The sequence below is a fragment of the Anomalospiza imberbis genome, chromosome 4 (assembly GCF_031753505.1).
Source record: "Anomalospiza imberbis isolate Cuckoo-Finch-1a 21T00152 chromosome 4, ASM3175350v1, whole genome shotgun sequence".
Taxonomy (NCBI): domain Eukaryota; kingdom Metazoa; phylum Chordata; class Aves; order Passeriformes; family Viduidae; genus Anomalospiza; species Anomalospiza imberbis.
This window is the reverse complement of record NC_089684.1, coordinates 16661340-16685947: the sequence shown is the minus strand read 5'-3', so window position 1 is coordinate 16685947 and position 24608 is coordinate 16661340. Positions and strand designations below refer to the sequence as shown.

The 24608-nt window shown below is 40.9% G+C and overlaps 1 protein-coding gene across 4 annotated transcripts in view; it reads left to right on the top strand.

Moving 5' to 3' along the window:
* Window positions 1–24608, top strand: part of TMEM131L (transmembrane 131 like) — a 78762-nt gene that overhangs the window by 8027 nt on the left and 46127 nt on the right. The gene's annotated exons all lie outside the window — the stretch shown is intronic.

Sequence of the window (24608 nt, the reverse complement as noted above, 5' to 3'; positions counted from 1 at the left end):
TTTGTTGTATATTTTGTAATTAATTTTTTTAAGGCAGGGGACAGTTTTCCATTGCAAAATTTGTAAATATAAGTAGTCTTGGAGTGTTAATTTGTACAAAAGCAAGGAAAGAGGTGAGGGAGATTTAGAGCCAAAGGTTTATTAATGTGTTGCTATGGAACAATAAATATTCTGCCCTTGTGTCTTGAAATCAGATAAATAATGAAGCTCTTCAAAACTATAGCCACAACTCTGTGGTTTCTGTTAATATCAGGCCTTCTGTTTTGAAGGGTTAGGTAAATAGCATCGCAGATTATTTTTTAAATGCGTATTTTGTTTCCTCTGAGTGTCCAGGTTAAAATGCTTGGACATCTACCAGTGAAACACTTCCTTCCTTTGGTATGTGTTAATGTGGTTACAGCTTTCAGTGCCATGCCAGCCAGAAAGATCACAAGACTTAAAATAAACATGTGGAACAGCACTGTTTTCTGATGGCAGCAGTTAGCCACGAATGCTTTTCTCATTTATCTCCAGTCTTTGCCCTTAGCTTAGGTTTGAGAGCAAACAGATCTGATAAAACACAAGCCTTGGGAGCTGGCAGGAGGAGTAAGCCTGGGTGGCGGGAACTGGATGCTTATGATGGGTCTGTCCTGCACTGCAAAGCTTCTTCACACGGCTTTTCCCCTTGCTGCCCCATTGGGAGCCTTCTCATCTGAACCCAGCATCACATTAATGCTCCTGTGCCTCATCTCCGTGGGAATTACAAAGGTGGTTTGGAAACAGGATGTGAGAGTTACTGTGGCTGCTGACAGCTGGTGCTGATTACTTGTGCTTGCCTAAGTGCCCCAATTCCTACCTGTAGAGGGAATTTTTTTTTCCTGCCTCCTTTTATGAAAAGAAGGGTAAACTACTGAAAGCTGCATTTCCCTGCACAAGTACAGAAGTTTCTGATTTTTTCATCTGGGAGCTATTATGCTTTGGATGCAGAATTTTTACTGCGTAACTTTATTACCTGCATGCTTTCTTTATCGGGAGGTAGTCAGAAGGCAGTAGTCTTAGTCTAATGCTGTGCTTAAGATTGTTTCTGGTTGTTTCGTTAGTAGTCAGATAGATGTAATTTAGGTAGGAAAAAATTCTCTACTTGCCTTTTCTTCTCTGGAGGTGGATGGAGTAATTGGCTACTATGGCAATAATAAAAATATTATTGAAAATAATTAGTTCTTGAGACTTGGAGAGGAAAAAGTGATTTGACTGGAGGGTTTTTTAGGTCATTCAGGTGCTTAATTTTTTTTCTAGTAATTATTAGTTTTCAAAAATGAATTTGCTTTTTGGGAGTAAAGTTTGTAGAGGTTAACTTGCATGCTGGAAACATCCTTCTACTGAAATGCTTCAGGGAACTTCCCTGAACAGATTCTGGCTTGTGTGCATCTTCTAAACTATTTTGGTTTGCTGCTGTATGTAAACACATGCATAGACCTGTGTGTGCTCTATATACTGAAGGAATGTTAGAGCGTAGATTTCATGATGAAGAGACAGCAAAGGTACATTGGAAAGATTAGAATTTATTAGTTTATTTCCAGATTAATTTTCATTCCCTTGGCTTACATTACTATATGGTGAAATCATGGGAATTTCCTTTTCCTGTAGCAGCAAAACCTGAAGCTTGCAGCATCTTCATCTCATTGTCTGACTGCATGCCCTGGGGAAATCAGCTGAAGCAACTGTAATTTGATGTGAAGCCCCAAGAAGCAAAGCACCTTAATGTAGGGGATAAGCAGAAGTTAAAGGAGATGGAGAAATTAGAAATTTCCCCAGAGGTGAGGGAAATACAGGGAGTTCATAATCTTGGGGCGTAAAAGAGAAAGTCTCTTTCCAAAACATTGTTTTATTCAGTTTTTAATTCTAGGTTAGTGGGTTCCCTGGGAACTTGCTAGCCTACTTTGAAAAAACCAAACACAACAAAAGCAGTATTAACAGTCCTTTAACGGATTTCCTGTGCATGTGCATCATAAGATCTTCCTTTTGGGGTGGTCTTCTTGGTTTGCTGCTCTTGTGGCAAGTGCACAAGGGAGATGGATGTGGTCTTGTAGTTTCTGCCTTAGGTTTAGCTTTAACAAATAGAGAAATTTGCATGGAGGTAAAAGACATTGTCAAAATAGTAATTTTTGTGAAGAGCTATTTCAGAGGTGAATGAGAAATGGTTGATTAGGTCCATAGGTTTGCAGCTGCCCTGAGTGAGGAGAAGATCATTATCAACTCCTTAATTTCCACCCTACAATTCCTGCCATTCTGATTGCTTGGATGCTTCCACAGGTTGCTTCATGCTGTTTTGTGTCTCTCTGGATCAGATTCTGAAATAAGAAATGCAGCACAGTAGACACTTCAGGCCACAGACTTTGACAGAATTAAAACAATGTGTATTTGGACTAGCCTATTAAAGAGCTTCCAGTTTTCTTAAAAAAACTTTTCTTACATTTGAAAGCTAGGAGTAAAAAGATGCCTTTCATAACAGTCAATGACAGGTGTTGATAAGAAAAGGTTTTGTTACTGTGTTTGGGGTTTTTTTTTATTTTGAGGTTTTTCGGGTTTTTTTTTTTGTACTCCCACCCCTTCATCCTGGTGATTTTGGTTGCCACAACTGGCAGTAACAAAATTTGAAGGTTTAGATGCTTGCTAAAGCAGCATAATGAGTCAGGACCCAAGGGAATGGCCTGAAGTTGTGATGGGAGGTTTAGGCTGGATATTAGAGAAAAGGTTTTTCACCTTTTCTTGTTGGGCACTGAAACAGGCTCCCCGGGGAAGTGGTCAGAGCTCCAAACCTGACAGAGTTCTAGAAGTTTGGACAGTGCCCTCAGGCACAGGGTGTGACTCTTGGGGATGGTTCTGTGCAAGGCCATGAGTTGGACTTGATGATCCTTGTGGATCCCTTCCAACTCAGGATATTCTGTGATTCTGTGAAATGCAGAAGTCTGGCACAAATAAAGAGACAGTACTGTCAGATGATGTGCACAAATGATGCTATCAAGATGTTTAGCTTTCTCCTTCAAGGAGGTATACTTGGACTACAGAAAAAATTGTAATTTCATGTGTATGACCTTGTTAGTACTTAGGTTTTGAGGACTTCTGGAGAAAGGTCTTTGAGGATGCAGTTTTGCAGCTGGCATGTTAAGGAACATTTGCACCAGAATAAACTGCTGTACTCAAGATGTGAAGCGTGCATTCTTAATATGTGATGCACAGTGAATGTCCACGAGAAGGGAAATCCATAAAATACTAGAAGTATGGAATGAAATTAGCCAGGAAGAAGACATTTTCCAGCCTTTTCCTATGGCAGGGCATATTTTGCTTAGAGTACATAGTTATCAACTGCCAGGAAAATGATGAGAGTGATTAATTTGGCTCAGTCAGGCATTTCTATTGAACCTTTGCCTTTGATCTCTGGAGAGCATTTGACCCTGTGGGCTGGAGATGCTTGGGGCAGAAGGTGGTATAAGCTCCCGGTGGGCTCCTGCTAGGGTGTCAGTGCAGTCTGAGAGTGACAGCTGATGCCCAGCACTTCGACCTCTCCTTATTGCTTGGTGGAATTACTCCTAATCCTGTTGGTTTTGCTGTGTCTGTGAAATAGTGCTCCAGATGTGGAGGAGAAATTAAAGGTAGAGGTAGCAAGGGAGTAGCTTACTAGCTGCCTGAGAGAGAGCAAAGCGGTTGAGGTGCACAGACTGCAGAATTGCTAGAGGGTTTAGGGAATACTTCAGAGATGGAATTACAACGTTTGAATCAGGAAGAAAACAGAGTGGCAGTGGGAGAATGAGCCTCCTGCGCATTGTGAGACTGTACATTGCAATTCCTCCCTGGCCACAGCTTTGTCTCTAGTCAAGAGGCACAAATGAGCTCTGGCGCTGTGGATGGAGTATTAAGACGCTTCAGAGGTGACTCATCTTTCCAAAAAGCCTGTGGTCTTAGTGCCATAATTTTTGAAAGTCCCAATTAGAAAGTAGTGGCATGGGATTAGTGGTATGCCTGTGTGTCAGATAACTAGCTTGGGTGGTGGCTATGGCAGGAAAAGAAAGATTGAAAAACAGGTTAGGATCAACCAGATTTTCTTTTTCCTTCTGCTTTTTTTACTGAAATGAAAAAAAATTGATTTTGTGCCAGCAGAATTGTCTGAATATTAAAAAAAAAAGTTTGTTGTATTTATTTTTAAAATATCTTTTATTAAAATCAAAGTGCGAGTCCATTGAGAAAGTATTTCAAAATGAAAAGCTGAAAAGTAGTTCTGAGAGTGTCAGTGAGTGCTTAAGCTGTCTGAAAGGAACCATCTTAATATTTTCAACCTATGCTTGTATGGAGTTCCACTGATCATTTAGATTGTCATTAAACTTACCCCAAAAGTAAATCTAACTACATGGAGACTATTCCCAGAATATATGCTTGGTCTTAACTTGCAATAGTGAAAGCTACTTCTTATTAAGGTTTTAGTGTATTTAATATTTTTTTTCAAAACAAACAAAAATCCATATGTGTATTAAAAAAGAAAATAAAAAGCTGAGTTTCTTGGGAAAAAGCTTTTTAGTCCCATTACTGTACTTGCATAAGGTAGCAATTTCTGCAGTATGCACAGAATGTATGTTTTTAGTGGTTAGCACTAAAACCTTCTTCAATATTGACTAACTTCTGTTTTTAATTGATAAATCGTGGCTGTTGGGCCCCACTTCCACTTCTTCTAGATCATCAAGGGACTACTAATTTTATTAGATTCCTAAATAAATTAAATTTATTTTACATAATCCTTTGAAGTAAAGGAGGAGAATTGAGATGGACACACCCACCTATAACACTTGGGTGAAAATCCCTAAGGAAACACCTGTGAGGAACACAGGATATTGTGAAACCGGACTAAAAGCAGCTTACTGAAAAGAATTGTAAGAGGTCAATGAAATTGGAGGTTCTCTAGTAAATGAAGGAACATAGAATTCCTTCTAAAATAAGCAGTGTTACTCTTCCTCTCCTCCCTTATGCCTCTGCCAGGCACAGCTAGGGTGGCAGGCTGAACTCCTGCTGCTTTAATTGTTTATCTCTGTTTTATGTGGCAGTTGATTCACTGATGAACTTTGCCTTGCTGAACTTTGTATTAGATGCTGTTAGGAGCAGCTCTTCTGTGTGCATTGCTTCTTCCAAAATACTGGTCCTTTTACAAAATTATGTTGCTTGCCTGATGATAGAGGGGGTAAAAAAAAATGTGGTTTTCTTTTTCTCTGGGACATTGCATGGCAGTGCTGTGTGCTAACAAATGTTTCAGCTGTTGTTTGTTTCTTTATTTGTAAATTGTTTTCAGACATTTCATAAATGAGAGAAGTTGCCTAGGCCAGCTGTACAGTGTTTCATACCAAACTGAGAATGTGACCCTGTGGCTTTCTGTGATCATGAGATAATGGCAAATGACAGTCTTGCACTTGTTTGCAAAGAGGTGTCTAACTTCTGTCCCCAGTGTAGGTCCTGCTTGACCTTGATGGAAATACTTTAAAGGTGATATGTGGCCATATTTAATTACTCTTAGACTTGCTGTTGCAGTCTCACTCATTATTGAAATCTTGTCTGTTTACATTGAACAAACTCTGCTTGAATGTCGTCTATATTTCTCTTACTTTTGTGCACTCTCTTGGGCTGGAGGCTGTCATGGCTGGACCAGAGACTCTTTGATCTGTGTCAGCTCATATGCTACCTAAAATGGACTTTCTCATCTGTGGGTGACAACTTGACTTTGAGAAATTAAGGCAGTCTTGGTAAGGTAGTTACCAGTTGGCACTTCTGCATTCATATGGGTCATGGTGCCTTGAAAAGCCACCCAGGCTTCTATGGAAACACCAGTTTCTAGATTGGTAAAAATAGCAGGCTGGGACTGTGAGGTCATTGTTTGCACAGGAATTAGTGTGTATGGAGAAATTATGTTTGTGGATGTGTGCTACTGGAGGAAACTTTCTCATGTGTAATGATCTATTTTAAAAGGACAAATAAACTATGCTTTACATTTTGGTGCCCTATATAGTTATTTATTTGTTTTCATGTGTTAATAATGGCTTCACTTTCTGTTCTCTGTATCTTCTGCAGATCTCTTGCATACTGTCTTATGGCATCTCTGCTTTTTTTTCAGCTTCTGTCTGGGTCATGCCTGAAATGGTTGTAGTTTCTGTACTGCCAGAGGAAGAGGATGTCTTGCACTGTGTTGCCTGGTGCTGTCCCCTGCCTTGTGCAACCCTACAAGTTCTCTGGATTAGAAGAACTTGTTTTATTGCATGGTTAACATTTACTTGTGATCATTCTCTGGTTGGTTTCCCTGTTGTGCTCTGGCAGCATCAGCTGAAAATGTGCACGGAAGTTCTCCCTCAGTGTCTACAGCCTGTTGTGTGGGACGGGTGCCCTGTGTCACCTGCAGGATGTCATCTCTGTTCTGCTTGTCTCACATTGCAGTCGGGCACAGGGAGTCCCACCTGTGCTGGTGTGGCACTGGTCTGGACCTTGTGGCATCTTTTTGCTCTTTCCTCCTCTTCAGACCTGCCTCTTGCTGCCCCTGCCTTTTGGGCTGCTGTGGGAGTGGGTGGTTGTGTGGCGGTGCCTGTGCCAGGGCTGACCTGCTCCCTTACCTGCAGTGCAGGAGGAGCTGGGGAGGAGCCCAGCCAGATCTGCTGTTCTGCTCACTGTTGGTGAGATAGATGAGCTGGCCAGTCCTCAGAAGTGTGGGGCTGAGATGGGCAGCCTCTTGTGTGTTAGGAGTAATGCCTTCGAGTCAGTGGCTGTGGGGTAGGAGTGGGGTAAAGCATTTGCACTGGGATGATGGATAGCCCGGGGGACAGCTCCTGGGATTTGGGTGGATGGTGTGGCGAATCACACAGTGGCAGCACTGTGTGAACAATTGCTAGCTGGTGCACACACATGTGCATCATTTGCTGGGCATGTTTTTTTTTGGTTTTTTTTCTTCTTTTTTTTTTCTTTTTTTCTTTTTTTTTCTTTTTTTTCACTTGGTAAGCTCCCCATAGCCTGTGCTTTGGGACAGAGCCCACCCAAAATGCATGCCCTTTAGAGTTAGGACAAGCCTGGTCTGAGCAGGTGGGACAAGGGCATATGGTGTCTTATTTCCCATTGTGTTTGGTTCAGTACTGGCTGCAGAGCTGTGCGAGAGCAGAGACAGATCTCGTGGCACAGCCTGTTGGTGTAGTCATTCAGCAAACACACGGGGAAGGTGAGCTTTTAATGCCCGGCCAGTCGCATGCTGCCAGAGCTCTGCAAGTCTGCTTGGGCATTTGTCTTGTTAAACTCAACCGGCCTTGTTTTGAAAAAACGGGATGTTGGGACACATTTTGTGTGTTTAGAGAAGAGAGAAAGAAAAGCAAAAGTAAACAGCTGCTGTGGCATGTTTGTTCATGTTTATTTGTAAACTTTGTGTCCCTGTAGCCTGTACTTGCTGCTTCTGTAATATAAAGTAGTTTAGAATAGGAACTTTCTTCTTATGCTTCGACTTTTACATTTTAATACATTCGTAATGGATTTCTGATGTCTGTTAATCTCAGGCTAATCCTTCTGATTTGTGGGCAGTGGGCCACAAAGAATTTAGCTTTTGATATGTGTGTTTATTATTAATAAATTATTTTCACCTCCATAATAGCTGTTCTTAGTTGCCTATAAGAGGACTTAATTTGCAGCAATTTCACCATTTTGCAGTTAAACAATAAACATCTGGAATTGTAGACCAGTGTCAACAGTCTGAAAATTGACACAGTGTAAGAATTTAGCTTCACAGTTTTTCCACTTTTGCAGATGGGCATATTGTGACAGAAGAAAGCTTAAACAACAGTTTGCTTACTTGTAAGAACTTGTGTGGAGTCTGCTTCTGAATGACCAACCCCAGTACTCTCATTTGATTATTATAAGCAGAGCATGAAGAGTCCTGAAATCCATCTAATGTAGTGTAATAAAGAGCTATAGGTACAGCTGTTACCTGGCTCTCATCTTTGTAGATACTCAAGAGTGACACAAACCTAGCTTTTAATGACTCACATATTTTTATTTGACGAAAAAAGGTCCTCTAGGAAAGCTGGCATTGGCTCTGGCTACATGACTTGTGGGCAAGTAGGTGAAGGATCCTTTTCAGTAGTTTAGGTGTTCGCCATAGTATAGTTATAGCTAGTTATAAATAGTTATAACTTCAAACCTGAGTTTTAAGAAACATCTTAGTAACGTTGTCTTAGACATCATTCTTTATCCACTTTATTCAAGTATGTGCTTTGGGAAGAGACTTTTTCTTTTTGGTGGTTATTGCAAAATGACCAACTCCCTTCTTCATCAGGACAGAAACACCCCATCCACTTCAGGGTGGGGAACAGTATATATCAAATATTATACTTGCATGTGATGATGTGTTAACTCTTTAGCAGAGTTCTGAGTACTCACTGCAAATATTTGCTTTGTATTTGTAGAAGAGCTTGCTTTCATCAAATAAGCTAGTCACCTGGGAGAAACATGTGATCATTATGAATAATTTAGGTGTCTGCTTGGTGTCTCAGGGGTCCACCATTCTATGTTATGTCCAGGCTGCCAACTGAGATAAGGAAGATAAGAGGGCAAAGCTGGTGGTGTTAATTGTCGCCTTATCTTCTTCTCCACCTCCTGGCCCCAAAGTGGTGTACAAATAAAGCTGAGGCTTTTTTTTTTTTTTTTTTTTTTGTGTGTGTGTGTGTGCTGTCTTAGTAGCTTTTAGAAATGGCAATGGAAATATATATATAAACAAGGGAATTTTTCACACACAGTGAAGAAGATTTTTTTGCTCAGAATTATGAGGAAAAGAAGGAAAAATAATTTCTTAGAGGAAGGTGTGAAGTAGGCCTCTGTCCTTATTTTTACTGAAGTTCTCATCTTCCATGTGTGCTTCAAGATACTCTTGCAGAGCTCTAGCTACTTGTTTACCGTCTGACCCACCTGCATACCAAAACTCTGCAGATGGCAAAATCAAGAAATTTGAAGTGCAAAATAATGCTTTTAGTTACTGCCTGATAAAAAACAACTTCAGCTTTAAAACTTTGTGAAGACACATGAAGGAGCTGTAAAGACTTGGAAATAAAGAAAGTTAAGATGGTGTATCCTGTTCAGTGCTGTCAAAAGTATGGGCTGTGTTGACTCTGATTCCTGGTTTTGTTGTATTTCTGAGTTGGATTTTTTGAGAAAGAAAAAGTTCTGTTTAAAATGTTTGTTTGCAACAGCATGTTCTGTGAGGAAATAAGAGAAATGCAGAGAACTACTCAGTATTTATTAAGCCTAAAACTGTTTTTTTGGCCGATGTGATGGTGCCAAAAGCAGTAACGTAGTTGCACTTGCATTATGAAAGAACTTGCTTCCTTTGTAATACTAAGATTTTAAACTGGTCTGGCCTTTGGAGACACTTGCACATCAATAGCATGATAATTTGACACACATGAAAATGCTTGGGAAGACTTTCAGAAGCCTGAATTTTAAAAATACATGTTTATGTGTGTATATGAAAAAAAACAGTGACCTTAAGCCCAAATTGTTCTGGCATAGATTTTTGCTAACTTTTTTGCATGTATAAATCATTATATATTGCTTTTGAGTTTTTTTAATTGCTATTCATTATTTTAATGTTTCTCTCTGGATCCTGTTTATTTTCTTTGAGACAGTGAAGCATAATTTTGTTGTTACCTACATATGCATCTTTCAAAACAAAAAGTTAACTTTGAATTAAATTGGCAGTCTCAGCTTTACAAAGTAGATAGAGATAAATGATGACTATCTGCCTTGTTGGTAGCATATTTACATTTATCTCCTGAGCAGAATTTCCCAGCTTTTTAAAAACATGTGAATGCTCATATCTGATCTAGTAGAAAATTAATAATCTCTATTTTTTTTACTGTTCTTTGTTGTATTCTGAGACCCCTGAATTTTGCCATGTTCTTACAGTTTCTCCTCCTGAATTAAGGAGGGCTTGATTGAAAAGCTTTTGCGGGTCCCAGGAGAGAATCCAAAAGGGATTGTTATAGAGACTCAGATTTCTAGGAATTCTAGAGACTGGCTTTGAGTCACTGTGAGTGCCTCTGTTGACTCCTGCACACTTCTTTCAGAGCTGACAGTGGTTGTCAATCAGTGAGTCCAAATGTTAACACTTCTTAAAGTTTGTTGGTGCACTGAGATCTGACCTTTCTTGTGAAGCTGCTTCAGTTATTTCTGTGATTTCTGGTTATTATCAAAAGCAAATTGAAAAGAAAAGATCATCTGGTATCCTGCTTCCTGCTGGTATCTTTTTCTGGTGAGTGTTCCCAAAGTGTTTCTCCATGGGCAGCACATGGGGTTGGTGACATGAGGCAACTCTTTGCAGTCCTTCAGCTGCAGGTATTTGTTTCTTATCAGTGAGGACAGGAACAGGTTCAGCAGCCATGCGCAAGACAAAATTCGGTTCATACATGTGTATGCACTTTAATGCCATCTCCTGGCATTTGTTGGAGCAATGTGCTGTGCTGCCAGTTGGGAATACACTTGGAACAAAGTGGGACTTTGGAGACTTCTTTGACTCTGAGCCAGCAGTCTCAGTACGATGTGCTTAGCACTAGAGAGAGGAAAAAACAGTTGCATGCTTGGTTTTTTTAATTATTTGTGAGGAGGATCCTTTGAATGGCTTCCAAGGTCTTGAGGTTCCTGCATGTTGTGATTCCTTTTAACTCCATGGCTGCAGTGCACTTGGACGAGAGGTGCAGTTTACACAAGCAATTGAAATCGCACGTGCACTGGATTTTTTAGGCTCTCGGACTTCCTCGTCGCTTGTGTCAGTGCGCCAAAGTGCATCGTGTTCTCAAGGCTTTTCTGGGTGGCAATATGTAAAAGCTGTCAGTTACTCCTCTGTTCCAGGCAGGCTGTTTTATCAACAGGTGTGGTCTGTGGGGACATTTCCCTCATTTAAAACCCATCATCATCACTTACACTTTAGTGCTAGCTGTTGTCATTCCACAACACAGCTGAATCCTGAGAGAGTTGTATGATAAAAAGCTAAACTAGTTGAAGTCTACTGAATTATCTGACAATACAGTTGTTTAATTTTCTTGGAGGATAAATCACAGTGATTCATTAATAATACAGTTGGTTAGATTTGGTAGAAAATAAAACCTGTAATTTTGAAGTTTAAAGTAATTACTTGACTACTGCTTAGAGTATGAAGATGTACATTGCATGAAATATCACAGTTGGAGGTGTCCTCCTGAAAGATTTGGTTGCCTTTGCAGTAGTTAGTAATGCAGAAATTATTGTGTGAAATTGTTTGCTCTCTGCTTGAAAAGTAGGGACAATCTAACAAGGATTTTTAAAAGGATTCAAAATTGAAATATAAAAGTTTTATCTTTTTACCTTAGAACTCTACCAAAGTTATTGACTAGTGACTGTCATCGTGCACAGAGCTGAACACTCATGGTTTTGGTGCAGTCTGGGCATTGAGCACCAGATCCTGGCTGAAGTAATGCCATAGCAGGTCAGCTCCTGCACCAGGCAGTAGCCTCAAATGCTGAGCATTTTGGAGTAGTAATGCCATTACTGTACATGAGTGCTGCCCAGTGTGATGGTTACACTGGTGTCCTGATATTAAATCTCTGGGTGGAGGGGCTGTGGGATGTGGCAGGAGTAGAGGGGTGGTTTTGTTTCCCCTCATTAAGTTCCCACTGTCTGGATAGGTGCCTGTCAGTGTTTGTCTTGCAGCAAACTACGCTGTGAGGTTGCACTGAGTACAGTTTGTTCCCCTTTTCATCCCCTCTGGGCTCATCAGTTTGTGTTCTTTGGGGGCAGAGGCTGTGGCTGCACCTTGGGTCTCACTGGACTTTCTGCTGCGGAAACAAAAGGCACTCTGCAACCACCAGACCTTTCTTTGGGAGTGCTGCTTATGGATCACATCTGCTTTGGTGCACAGGGACTGATGCCTCTTTCCAAAGCTCGGAGCAGTGTGTTGGGTGAGACAAAACTCAGCTGAAACAGGATGCCACCATCCATGCATGGTTGCCTGGTTGTGGGGAGAGAGGCTGGGCAGCCAGCAAGTTGCACATGGCACTGGAAACTGCTTGGCTCTGATGCTGAACATGTCTGGGCTAGAATTTGGCAGCAGGGAAAGACGGGGTGTAATTGCTCGAAAGGCGAAGGCAGGGGCAAAGTATGGTAACAAGTAAAAAAACACTAGAGATTGTGAACAGAACAAAGAAAGGCAAAAAGCCGTGCCCTGATAAAAACACCAAGTGAACAAAGATACTGGTAGGTAGGGAATAAATGAGAGTTTGCTCATTTCAAGTGATTGGCAAAACTGATAAGGGACAACTGCAGATTTCAGTCTTAACAATGAAGAGAAAGATAGACAATAACAAAAGGGAAGTGAAATGAGAGAAAGGAGAGAGTGACTGATAGATAACTGCTTGCACCCTGGGTAACCACCACCTCCGTTCACGTCAAATGATTTTAAGGTCTGTGCAAAACAGAATCAAGTCTCTTGACTGTGGCTGGCAGATGTGTGCAGCTGTCCTGCTGCACACTCGCTTGGTGTCAGCTATTATGCAGTCAGCGAGTCAGACCTCACCAGTGACATTCTAGGTCGTCTCTTAGATTTTGTGTACGTAAATGACATTGTCCTATCGATTGCAGTTGTGGGTTAGCATTTTAAAGTTAAGGTGTCTGCACGTCAATAAATGTTTGACAATAAAGACCTGATCACAGAGATGGTAAATACACTAACCATGTATAAGAAAAAATGGTGTAATTCCTGGGGTTTTTTTGGTTTTTTTTAAAAAATGAAACTGGAAAAACAAGAAGCATTGTGCTGCCCTCGCAAACAAGCAGCCCTGTAATATTGTAGAATAGGTTTTGCAATTCTTTACCGTGTTGTGGATGTCACATGCCTGCTCAGTTTTTGTGCCTGCCTGCTGGTGCTGTGGGCCATGTACATCTCTGGTTTGTGTCTAAATCTTCATTCCTGGCAACTGAAGAAGGGTAGAGAGCTGAAGGGCCTGTACTTGACCGACTCCTTGACCCGTGCTTTACGTGCTTTGTTGCTGTTAACTGCCTTTCTTCAATAGCTATTGTCTGATTTCGGTCTTGGTGTGTTCTGTCTTTTATTCAAGGCCGTTGCTGCAAGCCTGCTGCCTGCAGCTCGCGAGGTGCCTGCTGCCTGCTTAGGTATTTCTGTGGCCTGTCGCTGACCCAGTTTCTGCAGCATTTAAACTGCCCTTTTGAAAAGGGGACATTTCTGGCCTTTGTGAGCATTCTCAGTGTTGCTGGGATAATGCGGCTGATCCCGCAGATGCGGGTAGTCGCTTTAAAACGAACACACACCCCTGCCCTGGTCCCCATGCTTTCAGTCTTGCTTGGATTTTTTTTCTCTCCTTGTAAATAAAAACAATTATTCATGCTTTTTGGTCATTGAAGCAATGGGCTGTGTTTTGTTGTCCCTGAAACAATCACTGAAACGTTTGTTGTGCAGGGAGGGCAGGGCAGTGTCCAGCCACATAGAGTGCACGCTTCCAGATTTTAAGATGAGAACTTTTGCCTTTGTTCCCAAGCTGAGGAAACTTGTTTGGGACTTGGAAAACTTCAGGTTGTCCCATGTCATCTTTGACTTTCCTATGCTTCCTGACATGGAGGTTAAGTCATTCTGGGTGTGCATACTGGTTTGGGGACAATGACACTTGGTTTGAGTGCTCAGATCTTTTTCCTTTCCCCTTTACCCACTGAAAGCTTGCAAGGTGTGGAAAGGTAGGAGCAGGTGTCGAAAATGTGACTTTGTGGTAACTGCAAATCCATGTTACCTACTGCTGACCATGGTTTGGGGCAGCACCTTAAGTTTCTCTGTTTCCTCTGTGTTTTTGCTGTATTCGTGCCAAAAGCCACAGCTTCCATTTTGACATGATTGGAGATCTGCCTTACAAAGCCATGTAGCTCATATTTTAGTGTAAATTATTGCCATGGAGTGACAGAAGAAGCCTCTTCAGAGGCTGGACACACTTTGCTGATCTTTGTCTTGCTCTTGTATGTCCATCCGTGTATCCAAATGCTCCCGTAAGAAGGGGCAAAGTGCTGTGTGTGAGTCCTGCTCCTCAGTCTACCTCAGCTGCCCCTCTGGCTTCAGTGGGACCTTTGTGTGGGTTCCCATGCAGGACCATGGCACTAATTTGCTTATCTTGAAGAGCAAGAAGCGTCAAGAGATGTATGGCCAAGACCAGTTAAATACACCTTTGGGCTGCAGAGGGATCTTTATATCTGGAGGAGCTTTTCCTCTTGTGGGCAGCTTGAGAAACCCCATGTTTCTTCTGCATGCAGAAGAAAGTGCATCCTTTATTGCACTGGAAGCAGATGTCTGGTTAGAGGCTTGTCAAGAAACTAAAAATAGCTTTAATGATGCTTTGTCTTTGGTTTCACAGGTGAACATTTCCAGTTGGTGAACTCTGATTAGCTTCCTAGCTTTGAAATAAAGGAGGAAATGCAAGAGTCTAGGGGAGGTAGACTTTTGATACTGTACTCGATTGCAAGTACTTTTTTTGGCGGATATAAGATAATCAAAAGCTGACTTTCTGTTGTTTTTTTCTCCTATTTTTCCTCCTTTTCCTTTCCTCACAGCTATCCTGCTGAAGGAAGCAAATGTTAACTTGTGGACTTCAGGTGCCCCTTGCTGGAATTCAGAGCCATAACATACCTGAGGTTTCTTTGGTGGTAGACATTTTGTTAATAAACCTGTGAAGCAGGTTTCATATGCTTCTACATTGTATAATAGCAGAACGCTGCAGCATTTTGTAGATCTGAAGAAATTGGCTGAGAGCATGTGCTGTGCATTGGCCTCAACAGATCCCAGATGCTTTGTAAGGACCCGGTGGTTTCTGCGATAAGTGTTGCAACTACTAATCCTGGTAATGCCAATTTTTTTGTTGTAGTTTCTTTGCCAGTTTGAATTTTCTGGTATAATTTTTTTCATATCTGAGTGTTTCATTTAACAATGTAATCCAGTGAACCATAAATACACAATAGTACTTAGGAGCAGGTCACAAACACACCATGAGCATGCTTGTTTTTATTAATAGCTCTAAGTCATGGTGTCTTTCCATTTTGCACACCATAACCCAGAGTGACGAGTGACACAAGACAGGAGAGATCAACAAACTGCACTTTGCAAAAGGGGCAGCCAGGGAAATTTTGCAGGCTGTCTGCAGTGGCGTCCTGTCACCTTGGGGGTTTACTGGCTTTAGGTGAAAAAGTAGAAATGATCTGATGCTTTGGAGGATTCCCCTTTCTTTTTCTGACTGCAGGAGTGCATGTACTTTGAAGTATAATCAGAGTTTTGTATGGGAAGCTACAAGAGAAAAGCTCTTTATTTGAGAGTAGGTTTATATGACTCTGCTATTGAAGCATAGAGATGATGATGAAAATGCACAGTGCTGTCAGTTAATAAATGCCAGTTAATAGAAATAGTCTGCAGTTTTTTTAAATTGCTATTTTTAAGAGGTTCTTCATAAGGTTCTGTATTTTGTATCCTGCCTAAAAAAATGCCACACATCACATATGGCGTAGATTCAATGAATTAGTGCACCAGAACAGAAAGCTTCGTCAAAGGATGCTGAAACATTTGGAGGGGGCCTAAAGAAGATGTAATACATCCCAACTGGGAGGGGTGGGAAACAACAACAAGAGAGTGATGCTCCTGTGAGATAGTGGTGGTGGTTTGTGGTTGAAGCTACTTTTTCACTGTTGGTATTTGGCTAGTGACTTTAACTTTTCATCCTGAAGATTGGTAGTGGCCCCTGGGGTGTGGGGGAGCAGCTTAGTTTCCCTCCTGTGCATAGGATGTCTGTGTGACCACAGCTTCCCCCTGCAGCACCATGCTTACAGTACCTTTAAAGAAAAGTGTAGCTTTGCTTCTTCTCCGTATATTTTTATTTTTATCATATTTTCACATTCATACAGTACAGCTTGTGAAAATGCTTTTCAATTACATGAAAAACTATGTATTTTTTAGGGAACTTATGTAGTTTAAATTTGAGGCAACAAATTTGAAGCATTTGGAGATGCTTCAGAAAGTCTTGTATGAAGTTTCATCTGCTGGAGGAGATAATTAAGTTTTTAATAAATTTGGCAGTCAATAGTGGCAATAACATCTGTCCTTATAAAACTGAAACATAGCCCTGAGAAAGCTGGTCTTGGTCTATTACTCAAGCAGGTGTTTGGTAAAAGGATTTTGCAAGTGGTGCATGGTTTGAAGGTTTTGTGGGACTTCCCCAGCATGTTATCAGTTTCTAAAATAAATTACTGCCAATGCAGTGAAACTGTATATTGGAGTGTTTGCTTTTTTTTTCATTTGTAGCATTTGAGACTGCCTGTTAAATAACTTGTACAGTTTTCCATACTGAGCTCATTTTGGTTTTCTGTTTTCATGCACTGGCTTAAACAAAGCATGGTATTGAATGCTCATGGCTAAATTACTATTCTTAAAGGTTGATGCTCAAAGATTATACTTGGTTTTTAAAAATTTGGGCTGAAATTCACAAAAGAGGAAAAAATTCAAAGTCCAGATTGATATTTTCTACTATTGGGTATTTTTTGTAGCTTTGAGACATGATCTTAGTGACTTTTCTGTAACTTCTTTTCAGGGAAACTGGTATCAGGTGAGCTGTTCAGATCAACAGGAATAAATTAAAAGCAGAAGTTACTACTTTTTAAAGTCCTAGGTCTGAGTTTTCTTGTATTTGCTTAGTTTCCTTTTTAGTTAGTGTTCTTTTTTTCTTTTCCTGGGGAGGGGCAAGGCACAGGGAAGGATAGTGGGATTTTTGGCACTTAATGGGTTCAGTGTACAGGTTTCCTGTGGGCTGTTGAGATCCAGCAAGCAAATACATGCTGTCCTACAGGCCTTTCATTATAAAAAAGAAACTAAAAGGCTTGGATTAATGTAGAAACAGCAAAAGGCAGCTCCCATAGGAAGATTATCACTCTTAATTACTGTAGGAAGATTATCATTCTTAATTATTAAGCAGGTCAAGCTTATCAGTGACCGCAGAGCTCTTTCATGCATTTTGCTGAACTGCTGTAACTTAAAATCATTTCTGTCAAGATAGAAATTTTTGGCTGTGCCTGATGTAGAAAAAGGAAATGGTTGGGTGCAGTGAAATTTGACAAGAATGTGACTTCCTATTGCTGTGAGCTCTGCAGCCCCACAGTGCTTCCTGTCAATGCCTCCTGCCTTTCTGGAGGCAGGAGCCAGATTCTCAGAGCTGGAGGAAAACTAGATTCCCTGGCATGTGGAAGTGAAACACTTGAAGGAGGAAGGCTTGCTACTTACTTGACAGAAGTTGGCCCTTTGCTCTTCAGCTTAGGAAGAGTTTTTGAGTAAAACTTGGGGTGCTTGATGAAATGAATGTTTATTTTTACTGTTAAAAACAGAATTGCTGTTGGTGCGTTTAAAAAGGTGAGGTCTTGGTGAGGTCACTTGGATCTTTTCCTTCTTTACTGGTAATTGTTCTGTAGGCACGCTGCAGGAAAAGCAAATACGTTCATTGTTACTTTTGTGGGAATTAATTTAGTTGAGGCAGGTGTGATAGAATTTGTTTCTTCTGAAACACCTACTTCTTGTTTTGTTCTCTTTGTAATTATGTTAGTGCAGGACTGTGCTTAAAAACTGCCCTTCCCAATAAAATTTTCTGCTGTCATTTTGCCATTGCAATGACAGAAACAAAAGCTTTGCTACCTAGTAAGTAAAAATAAATGTATTCTTGGGTAAAAGGCAGGTGGGTTTGTGGCCTGTCTTCTGACTTTTTAAAGGTTCTTTTACCCTGCCTCTTTCACGGGCTGTGCTGTGAATTTTGACTGCTTTCAGTAAAAGGCTTTGAAGACTGTGGGTGGGGAACAGTCATTTAAATTTCATGGTATTTCAGCTCAAGGCTTACATTAGTGCTTTGTTTTTAGCCAGAGAAGGCAGCATGGTGACACCTCGGAAGCTTTTTCTCTAGGTACTTCCCTGTGCACCCTTTCTCTAGGGTTCATGTTTTCAAAGTGTCTGAAAAAGGCTCGGAGCACCACATCTCACTTGAAAATGTTTTATTTTCAGTTCAGAGATGCTGGGCAGGAGTGCGGCCGGAGGACCTGATCTTTCAGAGGTGTGGAGACTCACAGCTTCTCTTGTAGGGGTTTTGAGTTGTGGGAGTTGGGCAGTGTTCTTCAAAAAGCAGCCACTTCTGACCATGTATTAAATAGGCCAGGGTGCTTCAGCTTTGACTGTCTTTATTCATTCTAGTTAATCAAGTAAGATAGGCAAAAATTAACATCTCAGCAATTATTTGTGATCTTAGTGGCAGTTTTGGAAGAACAAACTTGTATTATGTAGGCAGTCTAAATGTTCTGAGGAATTTTTTGAGGGTTTGGCAACTAGAGGGTAAGCAAATTAGGCAAAATAGTGAATTTGGCTAAAAAATTTTGATGTTTAAAAAGCTAAAAAACTAGCATGAGCTGCCTTTGTGATTTTTGGTTTTATTTTGCAAACTCATGGGCTAGGAACAGTCTTCAAAGAGACGTGAAAATGCATTATTTTCTTAAAACCCCACAAGTCCGGGACCTGGTAAAGACAAAACGTCAAGAATACCAAGGCTCCTGATGGAGCCAAAACTTCGTGTTTGTGTTGGGCAAGTGGCTCTTAATTTTTCGTGAAAAGAACTTAAGAAAAGAGTAAATTGTATTGTTTCTGCAATTTTAGTTTTAATGGAAGATTACTGATTTCTTTGAAAAAGATAAACAGTAAAGAAGCTTAAAAAACAGAGAGGCAAGGTAAAGGTTTTATTTGAGAGCAGTTATCCGAGTTTACCCCATGAAATATTGCAGAATGTAAAGGCAGTTGTTGGATTATATGAAGCCAAAAATAAAATGAAGGTAGATGTTCTGCCTGGCAGGATATTTGGGATTTGCTGGCAGCCGTAGAGGTGCTTCAGAGGAAAATGTGATTGATATGCATTTTGAACTAGTGGGCCCTGGACAGTCATCCAAAACAAGTAACTTAGTTACTGTCTGTCCAAGATGCCTAAAATACACATGGTCCCCCGGAACATCTTTAGAGATTGCTGGTTGTTGCTTGAAATTTGGGTGAGTAAAGGAGTTCAAAGAAGCAGTTTCAGGAAATAATTTCAAATGAATTCAAGTCATTGTGAATTAATGTCTTAATTTACTACAGATTTTGGTTATTTCAGAAGTTGGGGACTGATTTATGTGAGGGAGTAATTCCATTTTGCTCTTAAACACGGTTTATTGTGCTGCTCCTGCTACTAAAATGCAAACCACAGGCACAGCTGGGGAAGAAAGCCTTTTCTTTTCACCAAGATGTTCACTGTAGCATTTTGTCTCTCACTGATCATCATCTCTCCTAGCTTTCTTTACGAGTCTTAATCTCAGTTTTATTGTGGTCTGCATTTAACTTCTTTGGAGTTGCTTGTGAGGGTAGAGAGAAAAGCCAGGTTTTTTTAATCTGTGTCCTTCCATTTACACCCCATTGAGAAATGTGGCTTTAAGGCCTATAGGGTGAGATACTCTGGTTTGATCATTGCAGTTTTTGTTGTTGTTTTGTAATGAATGAAACTGAAGCACTGCTGGCTTAGGTAAATGCTGTGCAAATGGTTTGTGTAAATGCTATTGCAGAACTTGGTAGAAAAGGGGAGGACCACGGGCAGTGAGAGGAGAGAAGGTTGCCCAGCAAGGTGACCTGTGGCCGTGGACACACCAGGGCTAGAGTATGGAGCAGAGCAGGTTGCTGGAGCAGAGCAATGCATGAGGGACCAGGTGGAAGTAACAGAATGGTTTCTGCTTTACACAGGCTAGGCTTACCTACCCCTTTACTTCACTGCCTTTGTAAATAAGTCATCAGCTCATCAAAACTTTTGTGGACAGGTCTTAGCTATATGTTGCTTTTCCAACTTCAGTAGTTTAAGAAATAAAAAAGAAAATGTTGATAGACTTGCTTTTGTCCTTAAATTATGCCATAAAGTATGGGATTTGTTTTAGAGAGCTTGTCTCATCCATTTCACTGGTTTCTTCTGGTTTAGCTGCCCTTGCCTATTTTCCTGTAGCCCAAACATGCAAAATAGCAGCTATCCATGTACATGTTAGTTGCTAGGTAACACTGTTTTGGCCTTTCCTGCTTTCCACAGTCTGTGATTCAGTCCTTGATGTTCGTAGTGTGCTTCAGAGGAAATAAAGACAACCATCCTTCTTACAGAATTGTAGAATGGATCATGAGGGACCTCAGTCTAATTCAAATACCCCTCCCATGGCAGGGACACTTGCACTAGGCTGGATTGCTCAGAGCCCCTGTTCAACCTGGCCTTGAACACTTCCAGGGATAGGTCACGCACAACTTCCCCTGGGCGACATATTGCAGTGCTTCATTACCCTCAGTAAAAAAAAAAAAAATAAATTCTTCCAGAAGAAGCACAGCTCTCTGGTAAAGCATGTAAGTGAATTCCTAATGATGGGTTACAAATCCCAGGCATTCAGAAGCAGTGAGTCAGTCCTCCCTCTCTTTAGTAAAAAATATGGTGCTAAAAATAAGGGAACTTTTGGGACTTTTAGGTTTCCAGTGTTCAGAATTGTCATTTGTGTTCTTTTATGTGTTGGTCATTCTTTTTCTTTAAAAAGTAAAAAAAAAAAAAATCTAGAAAGACTGACTGATTCATGTATTGCCACAGGTTGGTACAGGGTTTCAGGAGAAGTCCTGTAAGTCTCTGGAGCTGAGGTGGCAAGTGTGACTGCTCTTCTCCAGGTGCCAAAGCCCCACAGGGATGCACCATGTATATATAGCTTGCCCATGAGCGGTGCACAGTTATTGCAAGCTGGACAATTTCCTGGTTTCTGAGGACTCTTTCTGTCTCTAGGAAGGAAGCTAAGGTTACAAAAAAAAAAAAAAAATTAAAAACTGTTCCTGTTTCTGGTTTTGGCAGAGTTGCCTTGTTAGTAAACTCAACTCAAGTTTTAACTTTGTATTTCCTATTTCCAAACAATTTCCTAATCTCTTTCAAAGGCACTGTGTGTCTTTCAGTAGCTGCACTTTAATGTTCCTAATACTGGTTGCTGCTTTTACTGCCTTTGGTAAAGGGGAAGTTGAGACGAGAGAGGGACTAGGGATATGATGAACCAAAGCTTTGTATTAGCTCCGCATAAGACTTTGATTCAGCTCCTTTTTCTATTTCTATGTCTATTACCTCTTAATTACCTGTTTTCATTTGTCAGAATAATTTCTTTGCATCACCTGCAATCAGCATGATTAAAAGTATCTGGGTTTGGTTGTTTCCCTCTGTGTTCCATTCTGCATTTTTTTTTATCAGGTGTAGTTTAGAGGAATGAATCTACAATTAGTCAGTAAATGAGAGGTTTTATTTCCTTTTCTCTATTTTAGTTTGCACAAAAAATGTACTTTCCTGTACAATATATACATGTTTCATATCTCCAAACCTCATCTTGTGGGTTCATTAATATCATTGCACTGGTGATGCAAAGTGCTAAAATGCTCAACATAAGTAAAATTTTACTTTTATCAGTATACTGAGAAATAAAACAGTACTGCCTAAACAGATACACTCAAAAAGGACCTCTTGTATGTTCAAGAATCCAGTTCTTTTTGCCTGGTGCTTCCAAGAAAACCCTGCAGCCATAAAGCAAAAGACCTAACAATAAAATGCCTTTCCCCGACTTGCTTTTTTCAGCATGTGCTGTGAACAAAGCGTACAAAAAGGAAGGAAGAAGAAAGGGAGCCAAGTAGCATTTGTGATTATTTTCAACTACAGACGTTGCTATCTGAGTCATCGGATAATATGCATGCTAAGATCGTATGAAGTAATCAATTCAAGTGAAGAAATAAAGATACAAGGAAGACTTAAAGGGGCTAATAGAAGAAAAAGCAACATTGGTATAAACTTCCTTCCAGGAAATGTCCTTCACTTCTGGTCAAATGCAGCTTATTCTGCAGACTGAGTGTTTTATGTGTATATTCAGATGAATTAAGTCAGTTTGAAAATTTCATTTAAAAAAAAGGCAAAACAAACAAAAAAGACCAATGCAATCTCCAGCAATTTATTCAGAATGGATCTGCTCTTTTGTTTAGATTTTTAGGAGAAATATTTCTCTTGTGATTTTGACCAGTGAGGTAGGAACAAATCTCCTGTGAAAAAAGACCTGTTTCTGTTGTTTAGGGGAAGCATAAGGCTTTTGCTTATTTCAAAATAATTTGAACATTTGTAATATACATTGCATAAAAATGTTAGGGTTTGGGACTGTAAATACTGACCTGGTTGTTTACCTATATTTACTTAATACATCACAGCCTAACAGAGCTGAAAGAAGCAAGGGCAAAACAATATCAATGCTATATTTAACAGTGCTCTCAGCAGCATCCCTGTATTAGCATCTCCTTTCATTAGTCCCACATCAGCAGGACACCAAAATGTTCTTTCCTGAAGCAGGAAACATTGTGAAAGGCTGGAGCTTCTCCATGTTCAAGCACCTCTGGGGCTCCTAAGTGGAGAGAATATGGTAGCTTAACATTTTACAGTTTATGCACCTTTTAAAAAACAACAAAATCCCCTAAAAATGCTTCCCTGGAGTTATGTGTTCCTCTGCTTGCACAAGTGATTAATGGTGCTTGCATTCCTCCATCCTGCTCTTTCCCCTGGTGTCACCCCTCTTCCTTATCCCACCTCCCCTCCAGCCCACTTTTTTCAGCTCCACATCCACTTTTCTCCCCAGTGGGCATTCCTGATGGTTGTGTGCACGCTCAGGATTTGTCTCTCTCGACTGGGTGTTTTCTGCAAGTGAGGGTCATGAGCTGAAGTTTTCATGTGCTCACCATCATCTTTCCTGCTACAACCTGTCTCCAAATCCTCCTGGTGCTCTGGGTGACCATGTGATACCCTCCCCAACCTCCTCACTGGTTCAGTTTTTCTTTCTCTTTTTTCCTGGAAATGGATGTTTCAGGGTGTCAGGGTTTTAAATATATTGTATGGATGGAGAGGGGGAAGGGCATTGAATTGTTGGGCTGGGAAGTGATAACAGCACCATTTAAACCAGGTTTTTGATGCATACTGAGTGTTCAAAGTAATTGCCAAGAATTTCCTTCCCCTCTTCTATTTCTTTCTCCTCCAGTTCAGTTGTGCTTAAAAGTGTCCTCTGAAATGTTGGAATTGAACTGCTGTATCAAAATCTGCTGTTCAACTGGTCTGCCAAAAAAAATGCCATGGAGCATGGGGTCCAGCTTTGTTGGATGGCATGCTTAATGGGATGCTAGCAGATTTTAAAAGCAATGAAAGAGTAAAACCTGGAAAACAGGCTGGTTCTGTTGTGAAGAGGCCTGTTTCTCCACATTTGTTTTTTCAAGACTTCCATTCTTAGGCAGATACTTCTGTCTTTCCCAAGCCTGTGACATTCTCGTGAAAGGATCCATGTACTTTTTTGGACACGTCATCTGTAGCTAAAAGAGCAATTTTGGGCATAATTTGAGGTGAATCTATTGGTGAGATGATGTTCTTAAAGAAAAAAGTAGGTTTTCTTGTTAAAAGTTACTTCAAATTTTAAATGTCTCAGTAAATTGCCTTGGTGTTTATTTCAGTGTCAGCTTCCCCACAGAGATCTGAATTGTGTTTGGAGTGCGGGGATGCAGAATGGTGTTCTGCCAGCTTCTGCCAGCTTCCAGCTGCCTTTTAGAGACAGAAATGGGAGAAGTGCACTTCTAATGTAGATGGGCCTGTCACTTTTCCTGTACAGCGGTGCACTTCAAAGCACGTCCTAGTTGTTCGATTGTCATGAGCAGAATGTTCTCCTGCCCGTTCCCATTATTCCAACCTGTCATCTTTTCCCTTGAGGGGAAAAAAAAAAAAACCCAAGCCAAGCAGCGGTAGTTCTCTTTCCACCAGTTCTGTTGTAGAAGAAGCTCAGCTCTCAGGTTATGTTTGGGCACTGCTTCGGGGCCGCTGATAAGCGGTGCAGATGCCCTGGAGCTGGATGGTGGGCTGGGTGATGGGCATGGTGCCACAGGAATGTGGCTGTTCTGCTTTCGGGGCCAGGCTGGAGCTTGAAGTGATTTGGCAACTTTTGTGGGGTGCAAAGCAGAAGCTGGACGTCTTGTAATCATGGGACCATGCCTGGTGAAGTAGTGTGCAGGGATGCCCCAAAGTTATCTCCGTGCTCAGGAGCTCGCTCGGTGCCTGCACAGGTCATTAACCGAGTCTTGGCTTCAGCCATGCAAGGTCCAGGCTGCCTTCTCCAGAAAGAATAAACAGGAAGGAATAAACCCCTGGGATCCTCCTGCTGCTACTCTTATAGGACTTTTCCCATTTTTTGACTGGTAGAGGGTTGGGTGAACAGCAATACAGTGCATTTTAAGAGCCAGTGCTACAGCATGGCTGTGTTCACCTAGACCAAATTAAATGCAGTCACCTACATCCACTGCTGAATTTGCACCCAGCTGGTGCATTTGGTACCTATTGCAAAAAGCAAGAATTGAGAGGAAAAGAGCTGATGCTGCTAGAATTCCTCAGAATGGGGGTAAGTCTTGGAGAGCTACTGCCAATTGCATGAATTGTCAGAGAGGCACT